A 9729-nucleotide genomic window follows, 5' to 3' on the forward strand; every position below is an offset into this window, starting at 1 on the left:
CCAACTCAAATAGTTGGAAAAATTCTTCTAGCAAACTTTTGGGTATAAATACCCTTTATCAGGCTGAGGAAGCATCTGCAGTTTGTGTGTGCGCTCTTCCTGGATGGAATGAATAATAAAGAAGCCAGAGGCTGGTATGCATGCAAGAAAGCAGTCAGTGAAGATGGAAATAGAGGAGTCAGTGAGTGAGAGACAGGTCGGGGTGGAAGGGAGGGAAATGGAATGAATGTAGCCAGTAAATATTGGTGAGGTACCTGGGGAGTCAGATGTTAAGCAGGTTATAATGTGTCATAAATCCAATGTCTATATTTAATGCATGGCTTTTAGTATCTAGGAGGTTGATGAAGTGAAGTTCATGGACTCATCTGTGAAAGGTGTTTTGTAAATTCCCTTTGAGGATTAGACCTGAGAGATTGGAGACAGAGTGGTTTTCTTGTGAGAAATGTGCCCCCACAGGTAATTGTGTCTTCTTGTCTTTGAAAGATTTCCGGAGTGTGTCCATTCTAATGCACAGTTGTTGTTTGGTCTTTCCGATGTATTTTTTGTCAGAACATTTGGTGCACTGGATGAGATATATTACATTTGTGGAGGTGCAGCAGTAATATCCAAGAATTCTGGTGGTTCTCTTCTGGGGTGTATTAATTGTGGGGGTGGTGTAGCTATCTTGGCAGGTTTTACATTTCTTGTCATGGCATGGTCTGGATCCATTTGGTGTGTTTTGGGCCTGAGGAAGTTTGCTTCTGGTGATGAGGTTAGTGAGGTTCAGTGCTTGTTTGAAGACTAGGATGGGTGTTTCTGGGAATATCTCTGGTAGATATGAAGAATCAGCCATTATTAATGAAAAGTTTCATGATTTTTTAACTCTGCATTTGGCCATGAGTGCCTTTTGTGGGTGTATTGATGCTTGATTTTATGCCAAAGGCACAGTACTGGTTGACACGCATGAGTGGAGGAAGAAATATAGTTTTTCCAGTCTTAACCACCTTCCCCATAGAAATTGCACGTCTAATTCAAAAATATTCCCTATACCAATTCTTGTAAGTAAACTATTCAAGCTGTGGAAGGGGAAAGAAACAGAAAAAACATAAAATTATATTTTTTCTTTTACCAAAGAGAAGCTATAACTCAGGTTGCAGATTCAAAGAGTGAGGCAGATGCCACAAGGTGTACCTGATTCTCTGGTCTGTCATTGTCAGTGAATCAATTAATTGATTATTCTGTGGCCTAGCAATAAGCAGCAAAAACTGATAGAATTGCCCTTTGTGAACAATTTGTTGATGAGGAATAGGAAGCTTCATTCATAAAACAAAGCAAGGGTTTTTTTGTAAAAGCCAAAGGGTCATATCCTCAGCCTGTACAATCAACCTAGGTCAGTTAAAAGCAATTACTTGATTGTTTAGTGTATTCATTCTATCTTTTCCAGGTATAAATGATATTTTTCATATTTTTCTTCAAAAATACATTTGCAAAAAATCCCCAAGTATTTGTTTTTAAATATATTTGCTTCTGTTTCCTGGACAAATGTAACTTACTGTGTTTTATTTTTCAGCTGGTTGCCCCTTTTGGTTACAATTTATTTCTAAAAACTACGATATAAATATTAATTAAATGTGGGGTTAAATCCTCTTCAACATCTTTAAAAAAAATTAGACTGAAAGATTTTTTTTCCTCATGCATGACAGGATTCCTTGGAAGCTGCACAGATTTGCCTCTTCATCAAATTTGACCTCCATTAAATTTGACCTTTATACTTTGCAGCATATTATCAGAAAAGGAAGTGCAAGGATGTTATAAAAAATTTGGCCCCTAAACACATCTCCTTATGTGCAACAACAATGACAAAATAAAATTAATAAATTAATAATCAATTACATTAATTGTTATTCTCCTTCTAACATATGAACAGTTCTAACTGATGTTTGCAGTTCCTGTTTAGAACTTCTGTGTTAAAAAAACCCCAGACTTTAAATCATTTTGATTTAGAACTAACTTCTAAAGAGCACTTGCTTTTCTGAGACTTCCAATGAACCTTACAGCCTCCTGCTACAATTACTCCCTTGTGATCTTTCCATGGGATTAATAATATGATTTTTCATTTCTGTGTTACATGATGATGTGTATTAAAGGTTTCCTCGGATTAATATTTAGCATTTTCATCTAGGATTTCAGAGAATGCTGAATATCATTATCTGAAATTTATAACCTGAGACAATGAGACAGTAGAAGTTTCAGATATGCTTTTGGCAAACCATGAGGCTCTGGCAGCCAGGAACTGAACCAAGGTCTCCTCTTGAAGCGAACATTAGTTAGGCTTATAAAATGTGCTCACTGAACAATGACCATAGATAGCTTTAAAGTGGCTAGCTGTCAAATACATTAAATTCAGTAAGTTTGGAATTTGATTCAGGACTCTGACTTTGGTTTGGGTCATTATAGTTCATTATTTGAAATGCATTAGCATATAGGCCTATAGCTATGTATATAGGTGCCAAGACATGTACACACAGTGCATACACACAGAGCAAAAATCAGCCTCTGTCTTAGAATTTACAATCTTAGTTTCCAGTGCTATGAAGACATAGAGATGCTTAACTTTACACATTATGATCCATCCTTTTACACAGAAATAAGCAGGGACCTAACTCTTTGCAGGATCATGCAGTTACAATAAAAAGATTACAAAGCACAAGGTGAAATGATTATAATTATTAAAAAAAGCAGTGATTATCAGCTTCCTAGCCACTCATATTTTTAAAACTTATTGGAATTATCTGGGCATTTCACTGCAAAATAAGCATGGAAATCTACTGAGAATGATTGTAAGATTATTGTAAGATTGTAATGGTTGTAAGATATATTGTTTTACTTCTGGCCATACTGGAAATAAATTGAGCACTCCTAACAACTCAGCTTCTACAGTTCTGCTTACTCTGCACTGATTATAGTCCTATGACATCCTTCTATCCAAATACAGAAAGACATGCTATTTATCACAGTTTCCCCAAGGAGAGAATGGCTTGTGCGTAGTGTTCACTGTCTTAGAAGAATGCTCCTTCCCGCACTCACTTGGCATTTGAACTATGCAAGAACCCAGAAGCACAGACCTATAGGTATATAAATTGTCAAAAACAAGGAAACCAATCTGAAAAAAATTTCAAATTTCAAAGGAGTTCATAGTGTAAGTGAAATGTATGATCATTCTCATGTTGAGTAGCTTAAAAAGCTAGCACAGCATATTAAAACCAGTTGGAAGAGGGAGGAGAGAAATTCCCAGGAGTAGCAGACAAACAATTAACAGAAGAAAGGAGGTTAACTACTGGGAGACTAGGGCAGGGCACTGTTTGTGCCTGCCACTTTAACGGCCTGGAGCTAGCAGCCAGGTGCCTGATGAGGGCAGCCATTTTGAACCTAGAGCTGCCCAGATAAACAGGGCAGTTTTATTGATGGAGGCCAGGTAACAATATTGCCTGACTGCAGGTATCATCTGGAGGTAAGGGAGGAGCTGTAGGGGATGGTCAGGAGGCCCCTGGTCCTGGGTATGACCTAAAACTGCACCCTGCTGGGAGTGGGTGGCCTGGTAGGGCTCCCAGTGGCATGGGAGCCCCCAGGAAATACCAGGCCAGTTACCACCCTGGTGAAAGGTGGGTTGGGGTGCCCTAACCCATAGCACCCATAACTGGGTGGGTTACCCCTTTGTAGGGTCTGGAGGCTGGAGCCCCAGAGAAAGAGAGTGAGGCTTACACCTGTCTGGACTTCCCCTGCCTAGTCAATGCTTGGGCCAGGACTAGATGGGTCGAAGGGCCAGGGGCTCATTGTGAGGAATGCCCAAGAGCTGCGGGCCTGGGGTTCCAACTGGCTTGGAGGTGGGCTAGTGAGCCAAAAGTCCTGGGGGGACCACATCCAGAAGAGGAAGCAGTTCAGGGAGCTGTGCTGTCCAGGATGAAGGCAGATTAGGCTGCTGGAATGGAGGGATCACAGAGGGGTTCCACACCAGGATTATGTGGCCCAGCATGGGGCTAGTGATTGTGAGACTGTCTGAATGCCATCTGCAAAGCTTGGGCTGCAGTGTGGGGGAGAAATGGAGCCACAGATAGCTCCCCCTGGCAACAGGGCAAGAAATGGACAGCCTCCTGCTTAATTGACATCTATTAATTAATTACCAACAAAGCGTGGTGGGCGAGAAGGCAGGCAGTTAGCCCAGAAACAGGTGAAACAGGCCTGAGAAAGGCCTTGGTCTGTGTAACAGGGGGCTATCAAAAGCGGGAAAGGTCTTTATCACCTCTCAGGTATGGGTGGAATTCAGGAATCAAATATGTATTAATGTGCCATAAAATCAATATCTGTGTTAAGTCCTTGGTTTTTAATATCAAGACAGTTCATGGACAGATGAGGTTCTTTGGGTGAATCTGATATCTTTTTATTTGACCAACTTAAATAGTTGGGGGGGGGGAATTCTCAGCAAGCTTTTGGGTTTAAAAACCCACACTTTTGTTCCCAAATTTGCCTTTTTAAAGATAGTAGGTAAGTTTCCCTAGAACATGAACATAGAGAGATCAGTGGGAGTAGGTGTTCTGTGGAAAGTATATGGCTTTGTCCTTTATTTCTGGGAGATGTCATTCTGGTTCATAATTACTATTTAATTTCACCCATGTAGTTGCCACAAGGGAGTCCAGTGCATTGGATCAGATATACCACATTTGGGAAGAACCATGGATTCTGACGGTATTGTTATGTGGGGTGCTGACTGCAGCAACAGTGACAACTTAAACATATTGACAACTTAGCCTTGTCTTAGCAAAAAATGTTTATGTCCCACTTGAAGTGGGAAGTGGAGAATGTGTTTCTAATGATGAGATGCAGAAGGTTAGAGGGTTGTTTGAAAGCCAGGAGCAGAGGGACTGGAAATATTTCTCACAAGACTGATCTATGTCCATATATGCATGTGCACACAAGGGATAGAGAAACCACTATTAGAGCTGTTTTGAGCCAATCCTGACATTAGGGAACTAATCTGTTGTTTGTGAGTAAGTTTCCTAATGGAACTTAGGGCAGATTTCATTTGCTTAAGTACACGAGTGATTCACAGAAACCTCAATCACCTTGAAGGTCAGAAAACTAGATGAGTGCCTCACGTTTAGGTACTAAATGTGTCCAGAAGCACCTTTGTTAGCTGAGCTAGGTATTTTCCATGCATTTTATTCAATGACTCTTAAACAGTGTTGAGCAGGGACAAGGACCCATAACCTATACTCTCCTCTTCCTTGCTCTGTGTCCCCATGTCCATCTGTGGTTCCTCTTCAGGCTTCAGTGTCCCAGCTTCAGTACAAGGGGAGAAGAGTCCCTAAGGCTTAGTGGTCAGGTTACTTCCCTGGAAGATGTAAATTTGAATGACCTCAGACTGAAGAAGAAGAAACACCAGTCTTTCACTTCCTGGGGAAGTGCTCTTATTGGTAAACTATTATATAAAATAGCACCACAGACTCTCCTCCTCTGGCTGCATTTTAAGATAAAAGAATGAATTGGTTAACTATATATAGAGAGACCACGTGGGGTCTAAGTGGAGGTGTTGGGTTGTGAATTGTATTTTCACATGCGCCTAACTAAATTGATATGTCAGGTAAGTATCCGAGCCCCAGATGGATATCGGATTTCAGAGGCACCCCTTTTCTTTAGCATTTGCTTTGGCTGGATTGAAAGCCAATGCTAGACAACTAATTAACCCCACTTTAATAATGAGGAACTCCTATGCTAACTAGGATTTATGCATTCTACCTCTAGAGTGGACACCTAACCTCTAGTCCTAGGCACACTCGGTACTAAGCCTTTTTGTGAATCTCACTCTTTCTGTTTATTTCTACGAAAGGTGAAAGCTTATGCCTTGGCTTCTAAAGGCAATGATATTTGGATGCTTCAGGAATCAAGACTGTCTTGTTGAAGCTGGTGACCTATCCTATGAGAAAAAAGCAGTATCTATTAGCTGGGCTTCTAATTTCACACTTCACTGTTTTTTTTTTTTATTCATTTTTACTGCCTTGCTCAGTTGCCTTGCTCAATTATTTGTGTTATGCTTACCTAGTAGCCATTTACTTTGGTGAACTGGCCTCTTGAGATAAGTGGTAGCCTTCCTAATTCAGTCTGTATGCCCCATTAAGCTTAATTTTAGTGATGTGCATCTTATTAGGGAGCAAAAGATGCCTGGGAAAGGGAGCTTGTGAAAACTATTCTGCTTTCAATTTGGATCAGATTCATAGGCTAAGTACAAACATTTGTGGGGGTTAAGTGAAGGTTAAATCACATTGTAAATGGCCACTCAATCTAACTTAGTTTGCAGACCTTTCACTTAGACCCCAGCTCAGGGACCAGAAATTAATCTAAACCCTTAACTCTACAGAAGTTCTGATCACATAGGCTGGGCTAAAAATAGTAGAACACAGCTAAGATTGAACTGAATTGATGTATACTCAAACTGAATCGACCTAGGTTAGACCAGTGAATGGAACTTACGTACAATTATCTGTGCAGCCCTATGGCTGGGAAAAGTCAGCCACTGACTCCAGCCCCAGGGCTCTATTTTTCCTACCCACCCTTAGTCTGTGGTTTTGTAGGTGTTAATCCTTGCTAATTAATGAGTTTAGAGTTTGATTCAGTAGGTTTGGAATTCAATGAAACCTGATATTTCCTCAAGATTCCATGTTTAGATAGTATAGGTCTGCCTGGGTTTGCTTGTTTGTGGATTTTAAGGAGCATGTAAAAAGTCCCTGGATGGCGTAGTGGGCAGGTCACGTTTTGTAGTCTTGTAGTTCAGATGGAAATGATGTGATGGTGGTTTTGAGTTCTAAGGTAAAAGGGGAGTTGGATTTTCCTCTAGTTTTTCATACTAGGTGGTGTCAGAGTTGGCTTCTTTTATGCATCCTTCAAGGTTAAGGATAGCTATAGTTCCTCCTCTTACCTGCTGGTTTTATTACTATTTGGTGGTTGGATCTTAGAGATTCTATGGCCCTTCTCTCTGAGATGGAGAGAGTGTTATGGTGGTGTCCATTGATTATTTCATTATTTGTTCTTTCCCTGAAGCAGTCAATAATATAGCGGTCAAGGTTTAAATTTCATCCACTATGAGGTGTCCAATCTGATGTTTTTCTTCCGTAGTGCTAGCCAGCGTAGCATTGCCGAGCCTATAAGCATGCTGCAGGTGTTTCTTCCCAAGGTGAAGAACCTTGCATTTTTCGGTGTTAAACACCATCAGGTTCTCATCTGCCCATTTGCTGATCCTGTTCAGGTCAGGCTGGATCATCCAACAATGTAATTGATTATGTAATTATTTAATTACAGATTACTGTAATTATCTAAAAACAATGTTTTTGCTTTTTAAAGGTAATGGAGATATATATTTTCCTTACAGCTTTCCATTCTAGAAGTACTCCAGTTATTTGGTAGGATGTCATTTTAATTCTCAGACATTAGGACCACTGTACAGGCTCTCTTTCAAACTTACAAATATATACTCTCACAATAAGTAATATACTGTATTAACCAATATGTATCTAATCCAGGGGCAGGCAATTACTTTGGGCAGAGGGCTGCTTAGCAAGTTTCGGCAAGCTGTTGAGGGCCGCCTGGCTATCCCTGCCCCTTGACAGGTGCCCTGCCTCCTGGTTGCCATCTTGGGACTGGAAGTCCTGCCCCTGACCTCTGACACTTGCCACTGGAAGTCCCTCCCCTTGCCCCTGGAAGTAGTACTTTGGAGCAGAGGGTTTTTGCTATCTTAGAACTGAGGGGGGTGGAAATTATGTACTAAAAATCAAATATCCATAATATTATATTTAAATTCAATTGCAGAATATATTTTTGTCCTGCTACCTGTGTGTTCATGCTTTATATGTAGAAGTGATTGCACAATAGCTGAAAATGTAGTCTTACTCTTGTAAAGTGGGTGGGTGGGTGGATGTGGGGTTTGTGGGGAGGTGTGTGTGTGTGTGGTATTTGTGGGATGTGTGATTGTGGCTGTGGGGTTCACAGGAAGGGTTGCGGGGGGGGAGCCAGCTGGGCACTTGCTGCCCCCAAGTCTCATGGCCGTGTTTGTGCTCTGGTGGCTCCTGCTGCCAGGAGGCTGGGGGCTTCCAGGGAAGGGCCTGTCAGGCTTGGGGGGCAGTGTGAGGGGCTCCTGAAGCCACTGGGGGTGGTACAAGTTGGTGGGGACATGGCCTGGGATACTGCAAGCCCAAGGAGATGGTGCAAAACTTGCATCACATGCCTGAGGCTTGGGGTAGCGAAGGATTGGCTGCCCCCATCTACAGGTGGCCTGGGGGCTGCCACCACCCTGGGGGGATGACCCAGTCCCCCCAACCCACAGGGCCCAGCATCCTGACAGAAGCTTACCCCCCACCTCGGCCCTGGGACAGGAAGGGTGGCTGCACCAGCAGCCAGAGCAGAGCTGTGGTTGTTTTCTGCTTTAGAAGCTCCTGAAGCTTCCAGGAAGCTGGGAGCCCTTGGGACTTGCCAAACCTGGGGGCAGTGTGGGGTGATATCTGAGGATGCTGGGGGTGGCATGTGGCCTGGGATGCAGGAAGTCCAGGGATGTAGCATGGAAGTTGCATCCTGAGGCTTAGGATGGCAACAGCCTGGCTGCCCAACCCCATGGGCATACCCAGAGGGTGCCATCACCCAGGGGGGAAGGCCTGCCCCTCCTACCCTGCAGCATCCTGGTGGCAGCTTGCTTCCCCAGCCCCAGAATAGACAGGAGGCTGTGCCAGGAGCCAGAGTGGAGGCATGGCTGCTTTTTTCTTCTGAAAGTTCCTGTGGCCTCCCCAAGCCTCCTGTGCCCTAGGCTGGAACCCTGCCAGATTGAGCCACCCCCAGCAGCCTTGGGAGGTGACCTGTGCTACCCCTGGGGCTGGCCAGCAGCTTCCCCAGGGCCCTTGGGTTCCTCGTGGCCACAGGAACTTCTGGAGCAGAAAAATGGCTGCGGATCCACTCCTGCTCCTGGTGCAGCCTCCCTGCCTGTCCTGGGGCCAGGAAGTGAGCTGCCACTGGGCCCTTGTGGGGTGGGGAGACGAGGCTTTTCTGTCCAGGGTGGCAGCACCCACTGGAGCATCCCATGGGGGGAGCAGATGAGTAATTGCTGCCCCAAGCCTCAGGCACAGGATGGAAGTTCCGTGCCACATCCCCACTGAGTCATGCCACCTCCAGCAGCCTCAGGCACCTCCTGTGCTGCCTCCAGGGCTGGACAGCAGGGTTGGCAGCCAGCAACAACCAGGCAGTGCCCCGGGGCCAGTGCCAGCGGGATTCAGAGCAGGGTGGCAGGAGCCCGGGGTGCATCTGCCTGGGCTCTGTGGAGCTGGGCTGGGCTGCCCCAGCAGGGAGAGAGGGGAGCCACCCTGCTCTGGGCCCTGCCAGTGCTGGCTCCCATCTGCCCCTTCGATCCGAGCCCTGAGGCCAGATGAGGATTGGCATGCCCCCCAACCCCCTCTTAAATGAGGTTCCCACTTCAGCACATGCAGGAACATGGGGCCCCTCTGGTTGGAAGGGGGCAGGGCAGGCCCTGCTCTTCCAGGGGCCTGCTTTGGCTTCTGCTGGGTCCTACTGTCCCTGGCTCCTGTCACTTTTTTGACTGGAGCCAGAGGCAAATAAATATTAATTTTTAAAAAAATTTCTAGGGCCCCGGCGGGCCGGACAGAATGGCCTCAAGGGCCAGATCTGGCCCATGGGCCGTATCTTGCCCACCCTGATCTA

The sequence above is a fragment of the Crocodylus siamensis genome, chromosome 4 (assembly GCF_052110815.1).
Source record: "Crocodylus siamensis isolate JL-2025a chromosome 4, ASM5211081v1, whole genome shotgun sequence".
Classification (NCBI taxonomy): domain Eukaryota; kingdom Metazoa; phylum Chordata; order Crocodylia; family Crocodylidae; genus Crocodylus; species Crocodylus siamensis.